This window comes from Neophocaena asiaeorientalis, unplaced genomic scaffold, assembly GCF_003031525.2.
Source record: "Neophocaena asiaeorientalis asiaeorientalis breed wild unplaced genomic scaffold, Neophocaena_asiaeorientalis_V1.1 scaffold226, whole genome shotgun sequence".
Classification (NCBI taxonomy): Eukaryota; Metazoa; Chordata; class Mammalia; order Artiodactyla; family Phocoenidae; genus Neophocaena; species Neophocaena asiaeorientalis.
In genome coordinates this window covers 11,410,428-11,436,465 of record NW_020173037.1, presented here as the reverse complement: position 1 = coordinate 11,436,465, position 26,038 = coordinate 11,410,428, and the positions used below count along the sequence as shown (strand labels likewise).

The window sequence follows — 26,038 nt, the reverse complement described above, 5'->3', positions numbered from 1 at the left end:
TAACATTTTACACTGTTTAATATAACTTTTTGATTAAAACACTCCTTTTTTTTTTTTTTTAATTAAACTATGTTTGGGGCAGAATCACCAGTGCTGAGAGGAGCCCACTGCTTTGAGCAGCTGTGCGCTGTCAGCCTTCAACACCCCACGTCAGTGGTGTTGCCTTCTAGTCTGTCTGCGATCAGTGTTCCCTTTCTGGCCATCCTGCACACCATTTTCAGTTTTCCCTTTCAGAAATGTAGGTTTACGTAAGCCAAGAAATCCTTGTTGTCTCCTGTTCCCTACAGGATCAAGTCGTATGGCCGACTTCCTTCACTTCCCCTCCTCCATTTGATCCATGTGTGGTCAACCAGCCAGGCCTCATCAGTTCTCCTTTCTAAAGCTCCCTGAACTCTACTGCCTTCCTCTCTTCCCACTGTCACTAATCTAGAACAAGTTCAACACATCCTTGTTTTACCTGGCCAGCCTCCTAACTGATAGCCTTTTCTCCAGTCTCTCTCCACTCCCATCTGTTCTCTGGACACTACATTCTTTTAAAATGCAAGTAGTGTCCTATCACTGCCCTGCTTATAACCCTTTAAAGTGGTCCACTGATCATAAGCTGAAATCCCCACTCCTTATCGGGGCCAGCCTCTGCATCTTTCTCCAGGGCCATGTCCTCCCAACCCCTTCCTCTCAACTCAGACTCTATTTCCACCAACTTCTGTGCACTGGTCAGTTCCTTGAGCACCATGTCCTGTTTCCTCTGAGTCTTTGACATGCTAGTCCCTGTCTTAAAACAGTCTTCTATTCCCTTCTCACTGGTCTTTCAACCACACCTGGTTCGCTCCTTCAGCATAAAGGGTCATAAATAATAAGAGTGTCATGAGAAGATCATAAATGACGGAGGAAGAAAGTGGTCAGCCCTTTGAGAAGGAATCCTGCAGGAGTTCAACTGTCAGAAGAGGCCTGCATGAGAAAGACCACAGCAGCAGGAAAGTGCTGGGCAGCCTGGAGAATCGGAAATAGAGGGATGCGTCTGGTGCATCTGGTGGAGAGGACTGGGTGAACGGGTGGCAGAGGAGAGGAGTGGCCACACGAGGCTAGAGACTGTGAGGGACCTTGAAAGTCAAGATAAGGAGTTCAGCCCTCATTTTTTTTTTTTTTGTGGTACGCGGGCCTCTCACCGCTGTGGCCTCTCCCGTTGCGGAGCACAGGCTCCGGATGCGCAGGCTCAGCGGCCATGGCTCACGGGCCCAGCCGCTCTGCGGCATGTGGGATCTTCCCAGACCGGGGCACGAACACGCATCCCCTGCATCAGCAGGCGGACTCCCAACCACTGCGCCACCAGGGAAGCCCCAGTCCTCATTTTTTTTAACAATGGGGAAACTTGAACTGTTTTAAAACTGGCAAGTGACAAACTCTAGTATTTATTTTAGAAAGATGTGACCAACAGAGTGCAGAGGAATGAAGTTGGGGAGATGAGTGATCCTAGGGAAACATGATGAGAGCCTGGCCCAGGGCAGCAGTGGGCAGAATTGGCAGGAAGTGATGGATTCGAAAGAGATGTGGAGCTATAACCTCCTGGGCCTGCTGACCAAACGCCAGGGAGGAGAGAACTGGGAATCATGGAGGACTCGAGATTCTAGCCAGAATAGCTGGGAATATGGTGAGGTCATTGGCGGAGACCGGCATCACAGAAGGAGATCAGATTTGGAGGAAGATAATGAATTAGATTTAGAACATGTTGACTTAGGGTGTAAGGTCAGGAAGCCCACACATCCATAATTAAAATCAGACACAACCCTGGTTGTAGCATGTAGGGCCTCTTACAGAAACCACCTGTTAGGGTGGGCTTCATCCTTCCTGGCAGCATGTTTCTATGACTCCAGTTTTCCCAATCCCAAAGAAGCCATGTGAATTGTTTGCATTGTATGCAAAGGAGTTGTAAAAGCACAGGGAGAAAGGAGATAAGGTCTGTGAGTGGGACAAGACCCATTGTGTTGGGGCCAAAATTTGCACCAGAAAATTGTTTTCCTCCTCAAGCTTGTGTCAGTCACTCTTCTGTTTCTCCTCAAGATTCCTCCCAAGTCCTAATTCTGCCGTGATGAGCAACCAAAACACTGGAGACAGCTTTGCTTCTGCCCTGCACTGAGCCCCTGGGACGCTTTGAAGTCCACGAGAACATTTTTCACATAGTTACGCAGTTCCTTCTTTGCATCTGAACTCTTCACACGTGTATATCTTGTCTCCTCACCTAAATCCTTAATTCTTAAAGAGCCCAATTTATGCCAAACATTTTATTTTGTTATTGCCACAGTGCCTGGTACATCTTAAGTTTTCAAAAACTACAAATTCGATTGAAACTGACACTGAATTCATTTGGGGTCGGAAGGAGAAAGATAACCACTGTCTTGAAAGGACAGGATACAAGAGGCAGTATGTTGGTTATATGAGTCAGTTCCTAACATACAAAGAACATTCTAACATGAAAGGAGTGCTTTCCCTTCTACTAATAAAAATGACTTTGCCTTCTAAATATGCTTGAAAGGAGCAGAAGAATACTGGCGTTCTAACTGCCAAGGGGTCTTTTCAACTGGCTAAAAAGTCTATTTTTCTTGGACCACCATTTGTTTATAAGCAGTATTGGTAAGATAAGTATAGAACTTGTCTTTTACAGTTAGTTATACTAAGTTGTACTAGACAGTGCTCAAATGGCAAGACTGAGAATTAAGTCTTTCACTTCCTTTCAGTTCTTTTTAGTTAGAGGTCTACTTGTGTGGCCATCATGATGGTGGGCGAATTAAAAGAAGGGTATTCATGGCTCAGCCCGTGACATAATTCCCTGGGCAGAAGAGGTGAGGCAACCTCCAGTATTGCCAGTGGCCAGCTTGTGCACTTGTCATGATGCAGGATGATGTTTGTTGGGGAGGTGGAGAGAAGACGTAGGAAGCTGGTTTTGTGTTATTACTTGACCAGTACCAATAGGCCTCTGATCACAGCACCCTCTCCAGCTGTCCTGCCACCAGCGCCTGGCACTCTACTATCAGCACCACTATTTAGTGGAACCTCCCATTACGATCACCCTTCACCCTACACAGGGGCACTGGAACAATGGGACCTAACACTCACAGCTTTCAGTAGGGGCACAGTTATGAGTAGGAAAGGAAATGGCTCAAAAGTGGATCCAAGTCTTGGGAGCAGCACAGAGCATGCCTCTGGAGGTCTGCAGAGACAAGGGCGAAAGGCCCTGGGGTGCTTCTTCACACTCCTGCCAAGGGCTAGATTCCCTCTCCTTTTAGAGCATACCCTTCCCCTTCTGAGGTTCCCCCAAGTGTGAGGTAAACAGCAGGAGAGCTCCTCCTTGGCCTTGGTGGCAGCAACGCCTGTTGGCTCTGGGCCACATTCCTTTCCAGACTTCACAGACCTCCGGTCACAAAGGGCTCATTGCACAATTCTTAGGAAAGTGGGCATGGGGGCTGGGCCGAGATGAAGGGGCGTGTCTGGCATGTGTCAGAGATCCAGGTGTAGCTGTTTGCCAAGGCACCCCGGGTGGTGGCAGCAAGACAGAAGATCAGATGTCTCGGGATCTCTGGTGAGGTGGCTTTTACCTTTTTTTCTCCCTCCCACGGCTGTTAATAAGGCTTGTGAGGATGCATCTTCTCAGGTGGAAAACATTTCAGAAGTACACTTGGCCTACCTGTGTTTCAGCTTACTGGAGAGAGTTGAGAATTCAAAACCCACAATGAAGAATCTGAAACTAAAGCTCCTTTTATCCCTCCATTTTTCATAGTCAGCCTTCTGCGGTTTTATGTGGTAGTACGTGCAAGATTACTCAATATATTACACAACTTTTGAAATTACTATGGAAGCTGAAAGATATTGCCACAGCTTTGTTTAAGCCCTATGCCATGATGGAATGTTCTTTCCTGTTGGTAATCATTTCATAATTCTCTTTTATTAAAGACAATCTATTTGGAAAACCAGAAACATATGGAAGATCCTTGTAGGATATACACATTTCAGTGGATTAAAAAACAATCTAATGTCCTAGAAAATATTAATCAGACCTTTGGAGCTGATGACTATGCAAATGAGGTCTATGCTTATATCCAACAATTCTTCATTTTCTTTCAGATTTGGGGACTTCAGGCTGATGTTAATACATTTGCAATGAATTCAATTGGAAAAAGCTCTGAGTATCTCTATCCAGGGGGTGCCTGGGCTCAAACTTACAGATGAATTAGAGATGCAAGACATAGACAGCTCTACATAAAACAAACCCTGGACAAACTTAAGACTGCTCCTAAATTATTGATAACTCTAAATAAAATGTTAATTCGTGGTCTAAGTCAGGAAAGGCTCACGTAGGGGACAAATTATGTAATAAAGATAGGTCAGTTACCACAGATGGCGTAAAGCCTCACAACTGCCAGATGAAGTGTTTACTCATATGGGCATTTACAGAGTATACACACGCAAACACATAAACAAAGTGATCTACCTAAACTAGAAGAGGCCACAGGAAGTCTGTATATTTATTATAAAGCCAAAAGCTCATTAATTGTATAAATGCCTCTTTTTATTTTTTTTTAATGGACTGCTACTAATCAGGCGTCAAGGCAGAGTCGCCTGTCAGTTTCCCTGGATTCATTTTCATTGTATTCTCAGCCTTTTGGATGGGGTCTTGGGTGCTTTCTCCTGACCTTGATCAAAGCTTGTTTTGTTTGGAGCTGTGAAGGCCGGGAAAGCTTTGGTGAATAGTGTCACCTACCTAGAGTACCTGAATTTACCAATAACCACACCAAGGTGATCAAATGAGATTTCCTTATCTTAGAATATTCTGACTTGGAAATTAAAATAGTTCAAGTCTGAACCAATAAATTCCTTCAGAGTGAATTAGAGGCAGGGAGGACTGAAGAGGTCACCACGCTAAGAGTGAGAGGACTTAAGCTTTAGTCTCAAGCTAGCACTAACTAGCACAGTGGCCTAAGTCAAGACACTTAACCTCTCTGTGCTGGGTTCCTCCTCTGGAAATGAGGACGTTGGAATGGTCGATCTCTTAGTTCTCCTCCAACTCTGAACGCCTGTGGTATGTGACTAACACAATGGTCAGAGAACATGCTAGTCAATAAATCTAAATGTAGACAAGTTAGGACATTCTGCGTTTTGTGGATATTATTTTAGGTTAAACCTAAACGTAGTTTTCAATGACTATAAAATGAATAAAGTCTAAAAACTGGACCAATGAGCTTTTAATTTCCAAGGACTTCAGAGGTTGGGTCATAATCTAATTGTGAAAATCCTAGTGGCTTCTCTAGGCGGAAGCTGAATATGTGCTAGAGTCAATGTGCAGGTACTTTTTGTCTTTATCTGAACCTCTGAATTTATTTACATGCTTTGGATTATCACTACTTTTATAGAGTGAGTTTTGGCCTCGCGGCTGAGATATACTTATTCCCAATGGGTTGGAGGCTAAAGAGTGTTAAAATTGTGTCTTGTGGATAGACACTGGGTCTTCCCCACCTTGTCTATTGCTCTTGGGGTCCTCTGTGGGCAGCTGATCTACCTGTGAGAACACTGGACTGCTGTTTCCACTGGGGAGCATGGCAGTAAACTTGGGTCTTGCAGGCGAATCTCAGCGTGCCTGCCTGAGCAGTCCTGTACTTGGCTCTGGGGTCGCAGTGTGCTCAGGGAGGCCAGTGCCGATGAGTCAGGGCCTGGCACCCACCCCCGCGCTCCGCCCTACTGGTAAACAGAGCAGCTATTTGCCGTCATTCAGAGCCTCTCAGGGCCTTGAGACTCCAGCAAGAAACAAATATTTTAGAAGCCAAAACCCTAAGGCAAGGTAAAGAAAACAGAACTGTCCGCATCCCCAGCGATGACTTCACTGGTGCGAGTTCTTTAGGGGGAGGAGCTGGAGGTGGTTTCAGCTGAACTGTTTTACTTACTTCTCAGCCAGAAGGCCCTTCTCTTTCACTGTGTATAGGGGGTGGCCTTTTGCCTTTCAAGCCTTGAAATTTCAAAACCAGACTTTAGAATCAGTATCGGTTGCTAACCCATTAATAAGTTTTTTCTCTTCATTTTATTATATTACTTTTGTTTGCATTTTATACTATCTTCTATTAAAATACTTCTTTCGGTTAACTTATTTTAAAATATATATATTTTTAATTTAGTTATTTATTTATTTTTGGCTGTGTTGGGTCTTCGTTTCTGTGTGAGGGCTTTCTCTAGTTGTGGCGAGCGGGGGCCACTCTTCATCGTGGTGCGCGGGCCTCTCACTATCGCGGCGTCTCTTGTTGCAGAGCACAGGCTCCAGACGCGCAGGCTCAGTAGTTGTGGCTCATGGGCCTAGTTGCTCCGTGGCATGTGGGATCCTTCCAGACCAGGGCTCGAACCCGTGTCCCCTGCATTAGCAGGCAGATTCTCAACCACTGCACCACCAGGGAAGCCCCAGTTAACTTATTGTTTATTTAGCTTACTCTTCCCTATCATTCTGGGGAGAAGCTATTACAAGGAAAACACCTTATATAAAAGAATAAACATCATTAGGCAACAATTGTAGACTATTTTAGAAAGTAATTTTACACTGACCTCTTGCGGCTCCCTCCTGAGCCTCTTTTGCGCCCCCCAGTGGTAGGGGGAGGACAGTGAGGGGCTGACCGTCTTGGAAATGCCCTGTGGTTCGGCTTCATGGCAGTAAGTCTGGCTGTTGGGAGCACGTGCCCCAGCTCTGCTTCTGGTGGGACCACCTGTGGCCTTTCGTCTGCTCATTTGGATTCTTTACATTACCCTAAAGTAACTGGTGCATGGTCTCCGTGCTTATGCTGTCATCCCTAAGCCCGGAGACACGCCTCGTGTTCCTTTAGACACAGTAATTTCTCTTCTGAGCTCAGCAGATGTCACGTACCTGAACCGGAGTCATGGCTGGCTGATTCCTTCTAGCTCCATCAGGTAGCGTCCACCTCTAATACATCAGTAGCCAAACCTCCTGTTACCTTCTGCTTCTCAGCCAGGGTTGAGCCTGGGCTGGATATTGTGATGTCACAGAGTAGAATCCTTGCTCCTCCCAAAGGCCCAGCTAAGACCCTCCAGCTGCAACACTTCCTCTCCTGCCCATGGCAGGAGGTTAGGAAGGTCCACCCCCAATTTCTAAACTGGCCCATGGAATTATAGAATCTTACTGCGGGTAGAGACACGGGAGACCTCGTGACTAAATTCCGGTCTGACTCCCTTATTTTGCAGCTGGGAAACTGAGGCTGGGGGGGTTGAGTGGCAGAGTTAAATCTCAAGCCCAGGTGCCTTCAGTGTCGCCCCTCTCACCCTTCTGCACACACTGTATTCACCCCGGGCTCCGCTCTCTGGATTTTGTCAGCATCTGATAAGCAGCTCATGGGATGATTCTTACCTGAATCCACCCACAAAAAGACACCATTCGAATAACTTGCATTATGGAAAGAGAACAGTGTCTCATGAAAATCATTAGCTTTTCCAACAATCTATAGGTGCCAGAAATAGCAACTTCTCGTCCTAGCCTGAACTCAGAAGTCCTGAGCTACCAGACCAGTCCTAGATTAACAAGTGAGTTCTGGGTAACCGATGTTTTCAGTGAGATTTGATGGTCAGGAGCAAAGCTCAGCCCAAAAGCCCAAGGGTAGTGTTGCTGCAGTGCCAAATCGGGTTCTAGTGTTTGCTGAGGAGGGACCGGGAAGGGACAAGCGGTAAAGAAATAGATTCTCACTGGAATTTAGTTCTTTCCTCTTTCATACCCTTCACTTTTTCTAGATACTGTCCCCATGTGGTATTTTAAAATTATCTGCATTGCATGAGACAACTTGTATCTGTGAAGCCAGAGAATTGTGCTTTTGGAATCTCTCAAGAGGGGACTATATATTGCACTTATATAATACCAACAACTAACATATTATGTCGTGCTTTAGCATTTACAAGCCACTTTCACATATATCATTTCACTTAATCTTCACAGCTCAGTGAGGTAAATAGTGTATTATTTTTAGGACAATTTTATGGGTAAGAAAATTATAGCTTAGAGAGGTTGTGACTTGCACAAGATCACAAAGCTAATTAAATGGAAAGGGTAACATTAACTACAAACCAGATCTTCCAACCAAGCGTTTTGCCCACCACCCGCGTCCCCAAAGGGTGGGAAGAATCGTGCGTTGGTCCCTGAACACACCTGAAGGCAATTGCATTAAGCAGTCCTTTGAGTAACAAGGAAGAAAGTATTCCCATGGATCATAAATACCACTTTGCTAACCTCCTAAATGTCTTCATAAAAACTTAGAGAAATTGTTAATTTCAAACTTTAAAATAATATAATCATTGCCCTTCCACCAGACAGTTTCACATCTGTGAATTCTCGTAAGGGAATCATCACGGATATGAACAATATTTAGCTCAAGAGGTTCTTTGAGGGAGTTCCCTGGCGGTCCAGCGGTTAGGACTCTGCGCTTTCACTGCCGAGGGTGCAGGCTCAGTCCCTGGTCAGGGAACTAAGAATCCCACAGGCCGCACAACCTGGCCAAAAAAAAGGAGGTTCTTTGAAGCATTGTTTATAACAGAAAACAAATGAAAAGCTCAACACTAGAAAAGTGGTAAAAAGGATTATGTTTAACTCATGAAAATAGTGTTGTACGTGAGGTTTTCCCAATCTTTAATCATTCATATGCTATCTTTGGAATATTGCCATCTGTGCTAATATCTACTTAACATCTTCCTTTAAATTAACTCACATGTTTTACTGAGATAAGGATATTTAAAGGTAACTTTTTATCACTACATAAGTGGAAGTACAGTATAATTACCTTCAGTATCAGATAGTTATAGAAACAAATATAAAGAAAAATAGTAAGGCTATTAATGCATTGACTTGGTCCTAAAACCTAGCAAAAAAACCCAAAAAAACACCAACTGATTTAACCAAATCACAATTAATACCCTTTATTTCTGTCACACACCTAACCTTTCTGCACTAAAAATCTCTTTTCTCACTGATGTACAAAAGGCCCAGTAAGAAAAATGAAGTACAGGTCTGATTCCAAAGCACAGTTATGCATATTTATACATACCTTGCATACTAAATAACCGCTAACTTCCAAAAGTGACCTTTGCTGTACCTCAGAAAAGAGCACAGCTGTCACGTTGACAGTCAGCTGGCACAGTGGTCAGAGGGCCAGTGCTCGTAATTGCACTAGCTCTCTGTGCAGTTTTCACTCGCAGTTCTCAGAAACTGTGCCTGGGGAGCATTTTAGAAATCTAAAATTTTTTGTTTGTTGCTGTTAATTGGGGGTTGGAAGTACTACTGCCTTTGTTGGGGAGGAGCCGGAAGTGTTAGACAGCTGCAATGCCAGGCATGTTCTCACCAGGAATTGTGACCAGGAATTGACCGGTAATTAATTCCAAGTGACTTCAAATGTCTTTCAGAAAATCCAAGCTGGTGAAAAGTCAACTGAGCCAGACCTAAAGAGTACTATATTCATAATTACCTAATCCAGACCTAAATCCATTTCACACGTAAATGCAAACTTTTTGCCCAGCTTTAATATATGCTAAATATATATATATATATATATATATATATATATATATATATATGCTGATTTTTCCAGAAATGCAGCTACTTTGTACATCAGGGAAGACCGTTGTTTATTGTGTTCAGAATTCTACCACAAGTTGTTCACAATTTTGGAAAATCAGTGTCGCCAATCGCCATGCAGCTCACAGTGTTTGAGTCGCCATGAAACTCACCTGTGTCTATCTACACTCCCAGCTTCACATTCTCAGTGAATCTCCCATTATGTCCATCATGGTAGTACATCCATCATTAAGACCAACCACTTAATTCACTGAAATGTATATTCTTTTATACAAATTATTCTCTCTTGTTTCCCCTTTTTATCTAGGGTAGGGCATTATATTGACTTTTATTAAATTACGTGGATAGGTAGGCTATCTCTGACTGTCATTTTGGGATTGGACAAGGTGAGTTAAAACTTTGTCATTGAAAGGGACCGCTGGCACTGACAGGGTGAGCTCATCACTCCCACACTCATCAAGTCCAAGAAGTTATCTGAAACATTCATGGGCATGACTAAGGGTCACACATTACTGAGGTAATCCACACATTCTTCATAAAGTCGATTATCGAGTTCTCCCTTCTTTAGCCTTATTATAAACAACAGTATCTGCAAAGTTCCAGGCTCAGTGCACTCGTTACGTTTTTCAGTTACAAACAAAAAATGTGACCATTAAAAATGTCTAAAATGTGTTCATGTAGCACCAAAAAGTCATTTCGTGCATCAACTGTGGCACACATTACATATCATCTTTAGGTAAGGCAAGATTCTCCATTTTAATGATATAGAAGAATGCCCACAAGATAGCAGGGAGCAAAAAAGATCAGTTGCAAAAAAGTGGGGACCATTTTTAATAAATACACGTATTGGGAGGATTGAAAGAGCTACACCAAAATATTCACAGTGGTTATATGAGAATGGGAGACTGTGTGTGATTCACTTCTTTTGCTTGGCTACCTTTTCTAAATGTTTTAGAATGGACATGTATTGTTCTTAAATTAAAAAAAAATAAAAGGCTATTTGAAATACAAATACTTAGGAGATAACTTTGGAGGGAGATATGGGACATTTATATTCATATATACATCTCTGTAGTGTTTGACTTTAACAAGCAATATTACTTTTGCTACTAAAAAATCTAATACAGTAGAAAATAAAACATAAAAATGTTGAAAGGAATACACTTGTAAATATAATGAATATCAATTTTTTCTCAGTTGAACCAGAAATGTTATAATAGATTTTTATATCACAACTAGCTAAATAAGCTAGTGAGGCCAGTATACAACATGCATCTTTCTTTTTCTTTTTCTTTTCTGGTAGCAAAAATATTCATTACCATATTCTTCCTACCACACAAAGTGGAAAGACCTATAGAGCAAGCAGGGATACATTAGAAGAAACATAAAATGAACCAACAATTTTCCTAATTTCATTAATATTTTTAGTAGTGTCCGTGGATTAAATAAAAATTCCCCAAATTTCTTTTAAAGGTCACCTTGCTTAGAACAGACTGTTCTCATGGCAGGATATGCAAAGGTGGAGCTCCCTTTTCCCAAAGTGATCTTTCTTCAGCTATCATCTCAGAAAAAAAAATAATAATTTAAAAAATTAGGTCCTTACTTGTGTTTTATCTTGGCTGAGCATATACTTAATACTTTACGTTCTGCAGATGTATGGGTTATATCCCTTCTCCTGTAGCATAGGCTTCTGTGATGAAACATCACACCTGTGGAAGAGGTGGGCAAAGCCTCACAGCGGGGCCCACAGAGGTTTCTGTCCCTCTAACAGTGGGATGAGGGAAGCCTGCAGTGAGGGGATACCTTCATGAGCAGGCATTTTCAGGCTAAATGAATGTTATAGACGCTTGGAAGTCAGAGCTCAAAGGTTTTTGTTCAGTTGTGGAGGGGAATTTTGTGGAAAAAAATATTAATTTTGTCAACACTTAAATCCACTTCAAGCCAGAATTTCTCAGATTGTGCTTTATAGATCACCTATACCAGAATCTTAAAAAAATTAATGCAGGTTCCCATACAACTCCGAGAATTTAGTGCCACTGCATCTCAGGGGCTGGGTTAGGGACCTCTGTTTAGGCAAACCCTCCAAGGTCTTCTGCTGCACAGAAATATTTAAGAAGAATTGCTGTAGGTCAAAGGCTCCCACATTTTAGAGCAGAACATCAGAGGGTCTTGAGGGCTTACAAAAACACAGATCATTGGCCCTACCCTAAAGATTCTGGTTCTGGGGCCTGAGGGAGGCCCAAGACTTTATATTTTTAACAAGTTCCCAGATGATGAAGGGGCTGACGGTCAGGACTACACTTTGAGAATCCCTGTGCTCTGCCCAAGAAAGTAGGAAATTCTAAAAGCACTTTCAAAGACCTAGGAATTGCGGTTTGGGACCTTGAGTCTTTACCTCTTAAAGACTCAGAAAAGGATTTGTATACCAAAATTTGTTTATTTTATTTCGTTTAATTAGAATTTTTTTCCACAAATAATTTTAATTTTCCCACTAAAATGCTTGCAGTTTTCGTGCATCCATTCAGGATTCTCCAAGGTTAAACAAAATCACTTTTCCTTTATTTTGTACCTGTTATATGTGAAAATGTTGTAGGTGAATACAACTGATCTCTGACTTCAAAGATGCCTGCATTAATTTGATTTCGATGACTTGTTGAACACCAGTGTTAGCATACAACAGTTACCAGGAGCTAAAGCTACAAAATAGGTAAGGGATGTGACCAGACTGTGTGCTAGAGATTTTAATTAAGCCTTAGTGACTCCGAAGCTAGACTTTTCTTTAAAGGATGTTATGAGAATTCAACATAATCTTGAAAAAGTAAATCTAAATCCAGGCCTTTTTCCAAGCCAAAGTACTTATACTTATTAGCAATGTAAAAGCATGGCTGGAGGATGAGAAAGATATATGTTGTTAGTGTTTACCCCCAGGAGACCCACCTCATGTGCTCATAAACATCATCATATTTTCTCTAAACAAAGATAGTACTTTACACCTCAACATAATTCATTTTTACGTAGTGCTAATGACATTAGTAAAAGAAAATGTCAGCCAAGCTGCAGTAGAACATTTCCACACTAATAAAGTACTGTAGTTGAGTCAAACGCTTTAAAATTACTGGCTTTGAAAGGTTAAAATAATAAGTGATCACAGATCCAAGAAATACAATGCTCATGTCATTAGCAGAGACATTTTCTACCAGATCATAATTAAAGTCTCAGGGACTTTAGATCCTGTAAGATCCCGTAAGGTGATCCTTATAGGACCACCTTTGCTAGGTGGCTCCTCTCTGAAGAACAGAAAGTTTTATACAGGACCAATAATGCAACCATCTTAGGAAATTTTTTAAATTTTATATTTTGCTTTGTAATGTATTTGTTACATTACATGTACACATGTATGTCCAAATTATTCCATTTGGACATAACGACCTGGTCTTTTTTTTTTTTTTCTTAAGTATTTATTTATTTGGCTGCACTGGGTCTTAGCTGTGGCTCCGGGTTCCTTAGTTGTGGCATGCGAACTCTTAGTTGCAGCATGCATGTGGGATCTGGTTCCCTGACCAGGGATCGAACCCAGGCCCCCTGCATTGGGAGGTGGAGTCATCCACCGCACCACCAGGGAAGTCCCATGACCCGGTCTTTTGGAAATGCTTTAAACCAAACATAAGACACACTGTGAAGATCTATATTCCCAAAGACTGGAGCTGATATTGGTCTAATTTTCCCAGCAAGCCACCTTTTCAGAAAATTTTTTACTTCTTACACCCATGACAGAAGCAGACACAATCATGTCTCAGGAGTTAAGGGAACATATATATCATTTATTGATCTTTGTGAGTAGGTACTTGACATACATTATATTTTGTCCTCACCACTCTCTTGTGAGGTAGGTATATTATTATCGCCATTTAATCTGTAAGGACATAGTTCAGAGAAGTAAAATTCTCCTTGAGCTTCGTAGTAGTGAGTGGAGACAAGATTGAACCTGAGGAACATCTGACCCCAGAGGTTGTGTGCTCTCTCCCCCCTGGATCATCCTAACATGAGTTATATTACTTACCCCTTCTTCTACATTGGAGAAGGTAGTATGTTTGGGCTTAAAAGCTGAGCTAGAGTTCCCAGGAGAAGCACAAATAAACAAGAGGCAGTAAAAGGTCTGAACAAAGACCTTTGGTATCAACTCTTTCTGTTAACAAAAACATGAGAGCAAGATTTGCTTCAAATAATCCAAAGTTAGTGGTTAGACAGGTGTACTTTGTGCCAAGAAATTGTTCCTAGGTCGGTTAAAATTTTGGAACTGAACTGTTTCTAGTTCACTTGAAATTTTGTAAATTATATATTAAATGCATTAAGGGAACGAATTATTTAGCAAAAACATGAAGTCAATCCCTTTGTTGAAAGAAAGAATATTTACATCCTAGTTTACCTCCTTTGTAAAGTTGGGATTTCCACTTCATAATTCATCCACTTCCACAAATGTTAATTTCAAACCTGTGGTACACAAGGCACCGTGCCAGGTGCTACAGGGGATGAGTTGAACAAAGACATTGTCCTCAGAGCTTAGAGCCTAATGGTGCGTAAGTTAAATAGCAAAAAAAAAAATTCTACCAGAAAGCAATGTATAAGTATCATAAGAGAATTATTATCAAAGTGCTATGAGATATTAAAGGAGAGAGAACCAACATCTAGGTCTGGCAGTCAGGGAAAGCTTCATGAAGTGGAAGGCATATGAAATGACTGAAAGGATGGGTACTTTTTTGATAAGTAAGATGAGAGAGGTGAGAAGGAATTTCTGAGTACAGCTGGGTTAGAGCTTATCAATTATCAATAATTCTAATCAAGTCAAATTCTTAGTGCTATAAAATGCAAGCAGGATATGCATTTATTTGTAATCCACTCCAAAGGCTTTGAGAGAACACATGATTAAACCACACATATAGCAGGATAGTTAAAGATTATATGGGAATGCCTATACTTTCTGCTTAATTTTTCTATAAACCTAACACTGATCAAAAAAATTAAAGTCTATTATTTTTAAAAATAAAGGTAGATTCTGTTATACTACAGTTAAATTTTTGTTTTGTTTTGTTTTGTTTTAAGGAAAAATCCTCAACACTTGCACGCCTGACATTGTCACAGGTGGCTTCCATTATCTTATGGATGATCCAATCCAACACTCCATCCTCCTCAACTTCAGGGTTCTTCAGCTCAACTTTGCTGGCTCCACTCACATCCGTGGAGTCCCCCAGATCTTGTTATCACCCAGTTCTAAATTTTTTAATTCCAGTCTCTCTCTGATCATCTCCTCCTGTCGTTCCAAACCGACCGCTTCCTATTAAACTGCTCTTTGAAACTCACAGAAGCCTACATTCCACTGACCATACCAATTTTCCCAGTTTACCCTCTTGAGCTTAGGATGCCACCATCCCACCAACCAGCCTCTTGTGCACACCTCAGATGCTTTGCTCCAGTGTCCTGTTGAGCTCTTCCAGTAACAGCTCAACCCTTGGTAAATCTGCCTCTTCTCCCCTTTCTTTACCCCCAATAGTTATCCCAGCTGAAGAAACTCATAACCCCATGCAGACTGCTCCCACTAAAAATGGTCTGCAATCTCAGTCATGCCCTCAGCACAAGGCAGCTCTTCCACTGTCCACTGAACAGTCATTGTCAACCTTCTTCAGTCTCCTGAAGCCCTCTGTGTGACCTATTTCCCTCTCACTCTTAACAGTGAGACTTATCTCCTCTGCAAAGAACTGAGAAGTCATCGTGTTATTTCTCCCAACTCGAGCCCCACACCACTCTGAACGCATCCACATCTGTCCCCTCTCTTAACCCTTCCTTCAGCTCAGTTGAAAACGCATCCCTCCTCCAGACCAACGCTAATACCTCTCTTTGTGCCCTGAGCCCTATTCAGGCTCTCAGGGGCTACTTTAAGGAACTTGCTCCTTTAATTATCCCCTTTACCTAATTTTTACCTCTCTCTCTCTCTCTCTCTCTCTCTCTTTGCTGACTCTCTCTTCTCAGCATAAGAACATTCTCAAGTCTCTTCTATTTATAAAAACACAAACCCTCCCTTAAATCCAGACCCTTTCCCCGACACAGCTACTTTCAGTTCTCTTTCCTCCTTTTCCAAACCAAGCTAATGGAAAGAATAATCTATGTTACCTTTCAAGCCACAGTACCAATGTCCAAAGCAAGACAGGGAGGATACAAAAGTACCCAGGCTTGATATTGTGTTATACATAATGACTCCCTTCATGACGTCACTCCCAAATTCTCCTAGGACTTCCTTTAAGCTAGTGGACAAGCTACTCATGTCCCTGCCTGAAAGACTGTTTACAGTATTTTCACATGATTTTTCTCATTCTAATGCCATTGCCAGGACATCTGGTAGGAGAGTATGTGCAGTCAGAGTCAGATGGACATGGACTCCTGTTTACCCCCGATCTGTGTTTCTGTCTTACCTCAGTTTGGGCATCACAGAGATATAAACGTTCAGCAGTTTCCCCCCCCTCATGAGATCTTAGCATAATCTGCATGTTCCCTTGAAACCCACTGAACTCACAACGTTTTATATCTAATGCGCTACCTCTGATTACCTTCCCTTTCCCTTTCAAACGGATTCCCCTCTGGATTTCTGCTCTGCTTAATACCCAGGTGGCATTCAGAAATCTAAAGGAACTTACCTCCACAGTGACCTAATCTTTCCTCTGGTGGTTAAACTTCTATCCAAGTTTAACTACTACTTGATCCTAAGATTATATTGATAGGAAACACCTAAGGGCTAATAACAGCTTTTCAGGAGAAGAAAGAACGAAAAGACTACCATGTAAATCAAGACACCAATTGAACGTGTTCCAATTTAAGAGACATTTAAATGTGGAAAGAGTAGCTGCTTTTTGGAATATAGAAAATCCAGTATTTGTTTTCACTTCTTACTGTGCAAGACACTATGAAGGGATATAAAGTGATACAGAGCCGGTCACATATGGTACCTGCCCAAAGAACTCCCCGACTGAATAGGGAGACGGAAATCACATACAATTCAAATGCAAGCCAAGTATTCCAGCTGAGTTGTTAAGATCACCGTTTTTGGAGTTAAATCCTGTCCTTGAAGCTACTATGTTCCAGAAAGGGGAGGTGCATAACAAACCATCAGGATTCTGGGGAATGATAAAGAGTGTTACCACTTCAGTACCAGGAAGTGAAAATCTTACTCTTATTCAACAGGAAGTGGATGCTTTGGAAGAACTAAGCAGGCAGCTTTTTCTGGAAACAGCTGATCTCTATGCTACCAAGGAGAGAATAGAATACTCCCAAAACTTTCAAGGGGAAATATTTTAATTTTCTGGGTTACTTGTTCTCTATTTACTATGTTTGGAAAATTTTCATGGCAACCATTAATATCGTTTTTGACTGAGTTGGGAAAACTGATCCAGTCACAAGAGGCATTGAGATCACTGTGAATTATCTGGGGATCCCATTTGATGTGAAGTTCTGGTCCCAGCACATTTCCTTCATTCTGATTGGAATAATCATTGTCACGCCTATTAGAGGGGTGCTGATCGCTCTTACCAGGTTCCTCTATGCCATATCCAGCGGTAAGTCCTCCAATGTCATTGTCCTGCTATTAGCACAGGTAATGGGCACGTACTTCGTCTCCTCTGTGCTGCTGATCCGAATGAGCGTGCCTCTGGAGTACCGCACCATAGTCACCGAAGTTCTTGGAGAGCTGCAGTTCAACTTCTATCACTGTTGGTTCGATGTCATCTTCCTGGTCAGTGCTCTCTCCAGCACACTCTTCCTCTATTTGGCTCATAGACAGGCACCAGAGAAGCATATGGCACCTTGAACTCATGCCTCTTACAGACTGCTACAGGCCAGTGGTGTCAGAATTTGGATATAAAAGGGAAAAAATGGGGGGGACCGGGGCCTAACATTTTTTTAAACAAACAAAATGCTGTGGTAGCATATTCTACCTCCAGCTTACACCTTCCTCCTCAGATGATGCTGTGATTGTGAGTGGCATCAGCTAGAAATGAGAGAGAGAAATAACTCAAGCTAGGACTCAGCCAAGAGCACCCTGTTTGGGTTTGAGGCTGGAACAGTTTGCTGGGTGGTGGGGCTGAAAAGAGCCAAGAAACTAAGGGGAGAAAATACACTGGAATTCTGGGGTAAGAGAGATCTAAGGGCCACCTTAGATCATGGGCCAAACACATGAGCTTCCGTTTAAGTCAAGGATCACGTGGAGAAGGTTATGACGTTCCCTTGAGATTGACTCTCATTAAAATCAGAGATTGTTAACAACAACAAGAAAAAAAGAACTCAGTTAAATCCTGAGTTCAAATCTTTGCCCAGTTTCCTCATCTATAAAGTGGGAATAATGATACCTGCTTTGTAGGAGTGCTGCAAAGAAGAAATGAAATGGATGGCGAATGTAGAGTTTAGCGCGGATGAAGCATATTGGAAGTTCTCAAGGACAAGTCAGTGGGATTTGGGTTATTATTAGCTTTATCATTATTATGGAGGGATAAACCAGATATGGTATGGATTTAAAGGAAGAAGAGCTCACATATGCTCGGGAGACTCAAGAAAGACTTCATTCAGTAGGTGGGCTTTGAAGAGCCTTGGAGAATGTGTGATATTTCTTTAGGACAATATGGAGGAGCTGTATCTCTCGGCAATCCTGGCATAGGGACCCAGAGCCTGCCCGTGTAACCACCTTAAGAGTCATAGGCAGAGATGAAACTTTGTATATGTTAAAATTTACAATACTTGTTTATGATTGTACCTGGTCTATTCATTTATTTAATAAAGTCCTATTTATATCTTTGATTTGAAACAGGCGATACTTGTTAAAGTGCTATAATATCCATAGTGATCCAAAAAGCAAGTAAAGGGTATTCTGAATAAGTGCTATTGTAAAGTAATTTCAGAAGAGCATACCGGTTATTAATGGCAGGCAGTGTATTATGTACCCCTTGGCTTGTCATCCTGTCTGTGGAGTACATGTTAGAAAGGAAGAAAAGTAGGTAAATATATTTCACATGAACGTCAAATTGAGTGTTCCTTCCTTGTAGTTTTGTAAAGTAGAATTGTGGCAAGATTGTCCCTAGTTAATGCCAGGAAAAGTGAAAAATAAATGTCTTTTTAAAAATGTCTCTTATATAAACAAGTAAAACCTGTTAAAGTGGTTTGCAATCATTAAACATAGGTCAGTTCCCATTAAAACAAACTCCATGGATAAATCTGAATTATTTTATGTTGGTATTTTGTTATATCAAATATTGCTTAGCATGAAATTAAATATATAGTTTGCATTGGAGCAAAATAAATGTCAAAATTATTATTAATTTATCCATTGTTGGCAGAGTCAAATTATTTTGCAATAAAAGAGTTTTAATTCTTCCTATATTCATCTTAATGGGTGCAAGTTTATGGCTCAAAAAATGAGCAAGTGAATTTTTAATGTTTTTATATAAATAGAGAAGTTAATTTTTATCTCAGATGCCTATTTTAATAATTGCCTTCAAGATACTAGAAAACTGCAGTTGAGATTTTGTTATAATTTGTGTGTTCTTCATAAAAACTATCTAACAGGTTCTAAAAATATCCATAAATAGATAAATAAATAAATAAACAAAAACATTATCTAAGCGGTTCTAAGATTCATTAACATTCTATATATCTCAGTCTCATTCCCAAGGAATTTCTTTGTAATTGGACCTTGTTTGGAACTATAGTTATTGTCTGGGTTTTAATAGTATCACTAATTATTAAAGTTTGATAAAAAATTCTGGACTCTAGTCATTTGAGGACATTTCTGATATACCTTGTGGATGTGATGTTTTGAATACTCTAACCTGATTTTGGAAATAGAGCTGATCGTTGTCTAGAGAAGTACTACAACTTTCTCCTCCACCTACTCTCTCACCTTTAGTAGGCTCAGATCCCATCTAGAGCCATTCCTCAGTTCTTTGGGAACCTTTGCCGGATGTATTAATCAAGTTTTGCCATGTACCAAAAAATTCTCAGTGGTTCACGATAACAAAACTTTTACATCTTGCCTACAGGTTGGCTGCGCAGCTGTGGCAGCCGTACTCTGACCTGTGAGTCAGGTTCAGGTTTGTTCTGTGGGTCCTTCATTCTGGGATACCATAATCCTAGATTATTTGGGACACCACATACCATAGTGGAACAGAGACAGGCTTCCAAAAATAAATAGCCCATTGCAGAAGGGGAAGCAGTCACAGATCTGTAGCAATTCTAAAATCTCACTGGGCAAACATTGCCAAGTTCCCAACCTGGAGGTAGGGAATGTTCCTTGCTCAGGCTCCAATTCTCTTCCCTGGGAATAGCTCTTTTCTCCATTGTTCTCATGGCTCTTGGCCCCACCTTGGGGGAGGCAGTTTTCCATTACCCCTTTTGGTCACGTCTGAAGAAGTATATGTCCTCTCTGGCAGCTGAGCAGCTTCCTCATCCTACTATCTGCCTGTAGAATGTTGGGGACCCTAAGGTCTTTTTTTTTAAATAAAATCTTAATTGAGAATAGTTTTAGATTTACACAAAAGTTGCTGAGAGAGTACAGAGTTCCCATATACCCAACACCATGTTTCTCTTATTAGTAACATCTTACAGTAATACGGTACATTTGTCACAATTAATGAACCAATATTGATACATTATTATTATCCTAAGATCTTTCATTATGGCTCAAAGAGTCACAATCTCATTTAGGAAAAAAATCAGTCTTTTTTAATCCTGGCAAGGCTGCTTTGGGACTTAAATGTCTCTCAGAAACTATTAAAATTTTTTGTGTGTGAATTCAAGTTAGCTCCATGAGACAACAGCCATATCCACATCATTTTCAAGTCATGCCTCCCTCTCTCTAGACTTAATTACAGGTAGTTTGAGTTTATCAAGTTTTGTGAAACCTAGTCCTTATTTCTTTTCTACAAGTTATTTTGTCCAGATGAAAGAATTTACTGGGTGCCACCTTAATCCATTCAAAGGTCTTACAAAGAGTACGATGGTGACTTTTATTTGCTCCTTGTCCTGAGACTGGGTCTTATTCATATCTTAATCAGGCTTTGTGGCTTTAAACATTTCTCAATTTTTCTTGTTCTATTTGGAGATGAGACACAGTTCTATTTTAAAATTTGCAAGTCTTGGAATTTATGGAGTCACTCTTCACTCTTTCATTCCTGCTTGCAAGCAGGTCAGTTCCTTCTTGAAAGACCTTATGAAAAGCAGCAACCGTATCTTGAAATCTCTTCACCCAAAACCACGCATTCATGAGTTATATTTTCTGCCTTCAGGTTATCTCAGGTGACAGTTCTACCAAATATTTACTGCTTCATAATATGGATCATCATTTTTCCAGTTTCCAACACTTTCTTGCTGTCTGCTGTTTAGTCCCAAGACCAAAGACACATATTTTATGCTTTTATTTCAGCAGCATCACATTTTCAACAACTAGTTTCTATGTTAGTCGGCTTTTACTGCAATAATGCTGTGTAATAAACAACCCCCAGATCTCCGTGACTTATAAAACAAAGGCATCTGGCTCATGGATCTTAGGTTGCCTGCAGTGGTTCTGTTCCGACCTGCAGGCGGTTCAGGTCTGCTTCTCTGCCCCTACTCTAGGGCCTAAGCGGAAGGAAAAGGCTCTTTTTATGGCAAAGGGCAGGAAGGCAAAAGGCTAAGCGAAACCACACAAGCACAGTTTAAGTCTCTGCTCACATTTTAGTGACCAAAGCAAGTCACACCGTCAAACCTACTGTCAGTGGAGGGAGGAGAGGAGAGAGCAAATAGTTACATGACAATAATATACACTCTACCTCACCGGGCAAAAGTCTGGCCTCCAGTATTCATCGTTCAGGGGGGTCCCTAAAATGGAGGGGGGCTGGAAGGTGAGGGGTAAAAATATGGTTAGGAAAAGATTTTTTTACATCTACTGCCACTCAAAGCTTTAATCCCTGTTTTCCTCCCTCTTAAATAGCTCCTTTCCCTAAAAGACCAGCCAGAGCTGGGCTGCGTCAGTAACTAATTTCTTTTTTTTTTTTTAACATCTTTATTGGGGTATAATTGCTTTACATTGGTGTGTTAGTTTCTGCTTTATAACAAAGTGAATCAGTTATATATATACATATGTTCCCATATCTCTTCCCTCTCGCGTCTCCCTCCTGCCCTCCCTATCCCACCCCTCTAGGTGGTCACAAAGCACCGAGCTGATCTCCCTGTGCTGTGCGGCTGCTTCCCACTAGCTATCTACCTTACGTTTGGTAGTGTATATATATATGTCCATGCTTCTCTCTCGCTTTGTCACAGCTCACCCTTCCCCCTCCCCATATCCTCAAGTCCGTTCTCCAGTAGGTCTGTGTCTTCATTCCTGTCTTTTTAAGGAATTTACAACGTGCTGCCCGGTCTCTAAGCTCTTTCCTGGCCTCGGGCAGAGAGGAAGACTGAGGGCAGAGTGGCTCCACCTTGGTCCTGGCCATGGCATCCAATTCCTCAACACCAAAGCCAAGGATCCTGGCCCCGCAGATGTACCTTTGCACATGTCCCTCCTGGGGTATTGGACAGCAGGCCTAGCCACACTTGTAATCCCTACATTTTTCTCAGCGCCCTCCTCTCTTCATCCCCACTGGCTCCAGTTCTTCTAGGCCGTCGTCACCTCTGGCCTGGCTTCCTACAATAGCCTTTGAGCCCAGCTTAACCTCCAGCCTGCCCATCTCCAAACGCTCTCCATTCACAGTGATCCAGAGTAATCTCTCCAGGGTGAAAATTTGATCTTGCGGCTCTCTCAGCTTAAATCCTCCGATGTTTTCACATTTTGTCTCTAGTAAATAAAAGATGGCTTTCCACGTGTGCCACGACCCCAACCTGTCCCAAAGTATCCAGCTTTGGTAAAGGATCAAGTTTCTCCCATGCACTCAGACTCCCACACCTGCAGGCCCCTGGATGCCAGGGAAATGGCCCTGGTCACCCTGCTGGATGGACCTCCTGCGCAGGAGGAGGCCTGAGAGCCTCAGGGCCCCACAAGCTTCCCCTCACCCCAGCCCAGCTGCCACACACCACTCCTGACCTCCCCCAAGGGGGAAATGACTACTGACAGGAATGGGATCACACTGCTGGGTACATGGTGTCAGCGCCACAAATTGTGACGCTTACGTCTGTGCCCATTTGTTTCTGTCTCTGTGGTATCAGGAAGTAAGTAAAGAAAGAGCTGCTGGGAAGTCAGTGGAGAAGGGGAAAAAGTTAACATTTCAGGAAATTTGAAAAAAACTTCTCTTCTGTAGGGTTCCAGAAACTAGAAGAAAACAATTCCTGTCTGACGTAGGAGTAGATGACCCCGTGAGGCACCTTCTTAAGATTCTCCGGCAGCATTACTGGGAGGAGGAAGACGTCCTTTAGTATTCCTTCCATTTCTGTACGTGAGGAAGTGAAGAGATCAAAGCATGGTCACCAAGTTGACAGCACTGTCAGGAATAATCCACAAAAGTCACATTTACTCATTAACAGATCCCTCTTCCCTGGACAGAATTACTGTTCTCTTTGGAGATTATTTTCATCAAGGCTTTTTTTTTGTTTTCAAGTCATAAACACATCAAACGAGGTCAAGCAAAGCAGTGTGGTTATTGTAAGGATTCTAGGTCATCTTATAAAACTCAGGGTCAAGAAAGTGGGTCTTGTAATTCAAATGAGGAACTGGCTACTACAGTAAAAATTGAAGCCAGATATGAGCAGTATGTGTTGGTATTCATGTTTTCCTGTAATTATTAATGCAAGTAGCCCCGGAGACCAAATGCTGGACTTGTCCAATACCAGCTGTATCCAGCTTCTCTTTCTCCCTGAAACTGACCCTCCCACCACTTTCTATGCAGGGAACCGGCATGTACTTGTCCCCTACAGAGGGCAGCCGCCGGTGGAACCAGATGAAGGCATATGATCCAGAGCAGTTTACCCAGTGCTGGCCAGAAACCCACGAGGTGGAGCAGTGCAGAGGTCTCGCTCCAGTAGTATCAATGGTAGTTAGCCGAGCCAATTAGTTTAGGTTCCTTTGGATTGTGGGGAATATGGAAAGGTTGGCCAGTAAGTAATAAAGGTGAATGGAACCAATTTACAGAGGGACACAGACAACTTAGCTAAGAGACCATGTTGGCTCAGAGAGCTGGAGAGAGTCATTGGCCTCTAGAAATGTCTTTCCCAGTTGTAGTTTATAGGTGTCAGTGTTAGTTTGCTAGGGCTGCTATAACAAAGTACCACAGGCTAAGTGGCTTAAACAACAGGTATTTATTTTGTCACAATTCTGGAGGCTAGAAGTCTGATATCAAGGTGTTGGCAGGGTTGGTTTCTCCTTGGCTCGTAGATAGCTGTCTTCTCCCTGTGTCTTCACAGTGTTCTCCTTCTGTGCATGTCTGTGTTCTAATCTCCTCTTTTTATAAGGATGCCAGTCAGATTGGGTTAGGGCCCATGTAATGACTTCATTTTAACCTAATTACCTCTTTAAAGACCCTATCTCCAAATACAACCACATTCTGAGGTACTGGGGGTTAGGACTTCAACATATAAGTTTGAGGGGCCCAATTCAGTGCGTAACAATGCCACCTCCCCTTTTTTAAGAGTCTCGTGCAAGTCTATGCAATCAAAAGAACCTAACAAACTGTATTAGGACCCTCTGTTGGAAGCAGCAGAAAACTCAGTTCAAACAACCTTAAGGAAAAAGGGAATTTATTGGCTCAAGTAACTGAGAAGTCAGGAGTGTCATTATCTTTAAGTATGTCTGAATCCAGAACTCAGATAATGTCATTTGATTTGTCGGGGTCCTGGCAGGAATAGATGGCTCCACCCAATTAGGGTTTTTTTTTTTTTTTTCAGGCAAGGCTTTACTGGGGCCCCTGCTGCAGCAGCAGGGAGCGAGAACAAACAACAGGTTCTCTTGCTTGCCGACTCCCTGAGCGGGCGGCAAGCTTGTTCCTTATATGGGGTGAGGGTAGGGGTGTGTCCAGGGGTCGGGCCAGAGGGTGGCTTAGGTGTTTTGCCCACCCCTTGGTGGTGTTGTGTGCAGGTTTTAAAAAGAGGACTACTTACAAAGATGAGAGCAGGATTTAGGGAAATTACAAGGGGTATTGAAGTACCAGAGCAAGTAACAGTTAATAGTGGGACACCATTACCATCTCTAGGCCTAGAGGAGTAATAAAGCAAGTATGGATCCTGGAACCTGAAGACAGTGAGCTATGTGACCAGGTCCCCTGACAGAAGCCATAGGCTTCAGCAGAGAGACAGCTAACCTGAGGGGACCCCACGGAAAGGGACTGGGAAATAAATGACCTAATGTCTCTGATCTCCTGACAGCATTGCCACCTCGAAGCCAAAGGGGAAGAGAGGTAGATCGCGTCCATTTAGTCAGCTGGTAGAGAGCAGGAGAGAGATCTGTGGGCAAGTGGAAAATACCCAACAGCACTTGGTCTCCCTCTTCATCTTCTATGTTGGTGTCTTTCTAGGCAGGGTCTTAGCTCATCACCCTTACAGCTTGCAATCTGTGGGAAGAAAGCTTCTCTTGCACAAGTTTTTCCAACAGAAGCCCAGAAGTTAGTCTTGTTAACCTGGCTTATATCACCAAACTCATCTCTATTTCAGTCTATATTTATGCCCATCTCTAAATCAATTACTGTGGCCAAAGGACAACTGAGCAGGTCATGATCACCTGAATACCCTTGGAGCTGGGAGGATGGGATCAATCCCATAGAAACACATAGTGTGGAATAGGGTAGAGTGGTTCCCCCAAGGAAAATTCAGGTGTTGTTAACAGAAGAGGGGGGAATACATAGAGACTGGACAGGCAAGGACATCATATGTACACGGCATTACCCGGACTACTGGTAGTGCAACCCTGGATAAAAATGGAATGACTGATTGCCTTGATTGGATGCAGTTTGTTTTGAGAACTATTCATTGCACATAGTTGGAGGTCAGTAAACATTTGCAAAAATCTTTTGGATTATAAATGTTTATAACCTATGTACAGAATTAGTTTGCAATTGACTAGGAGACATTTCTGAATCCAGAGGACATTTTTTCCACTTCCAATCTCTATAGCAATCCTTATATGAATATTGACCTATGATTATTAACATCTTGTTTGTAAAAATCTATATTTACACTCCAAACACTGCCTCTTTCAGTGTTCTGAATTATTTGTAAACCCTGTTTATTTTCTTTCATTAGACCACAGTCTTGTGAATTTCTGGCTTGTTTGCACACATCACCAAGTATTTTTTTAGACTCATTTAGCAAAAGATCATCATGAAAGAGGCAATAAACTAAAGTAAGATTAGTGAGCAATTTAAATTTAACTGTTAATAAGGCTTCTCTGTTTCTGTCCATTAAAGACAACTGTCAGTGTTGCTAACAGCTATTTATTAAACTGATTAAAAT

General features: G+C 41.9%; 1 protein-coding gene and 1 pseudogene across 2 annotated transcripts in view; one reads left to right on the top strand and one right to left on the bottom strand.

Annotated features, from left to right (window-relative positions):
- DNAJC5B (DnaJ heat shock protein family (Hsp40) member C5 beta) overlaps window positions 1-6,994 on the bottom strand; it is an 82,616-nt gene extending 75,622 nt beyond the window's left edge. The window contains exon 1 of one of the 2 annotated variants that reach the window (XM_024742646.1): window positions 6,893-6,994. The gene's annotated coding sequence lies outside the window, so the exon portion shown is untranslated. The remainder of the gene's footprint in view (window positions 1-6,892) is intronic. The other variant, XM_024742645.1, reaches the window with a different exon arrangement.
- A 9,726-nt stretch (window positions 6,995-16,720) lies between these two features.
- Window positions 16,721-17,450, top strand: LOC112398213 (Golgi pH regulator pseudogene; annotated as a pseudogene).
- Window positions 17,451-26,038: the final 8,588 nt, after the last annotated feature.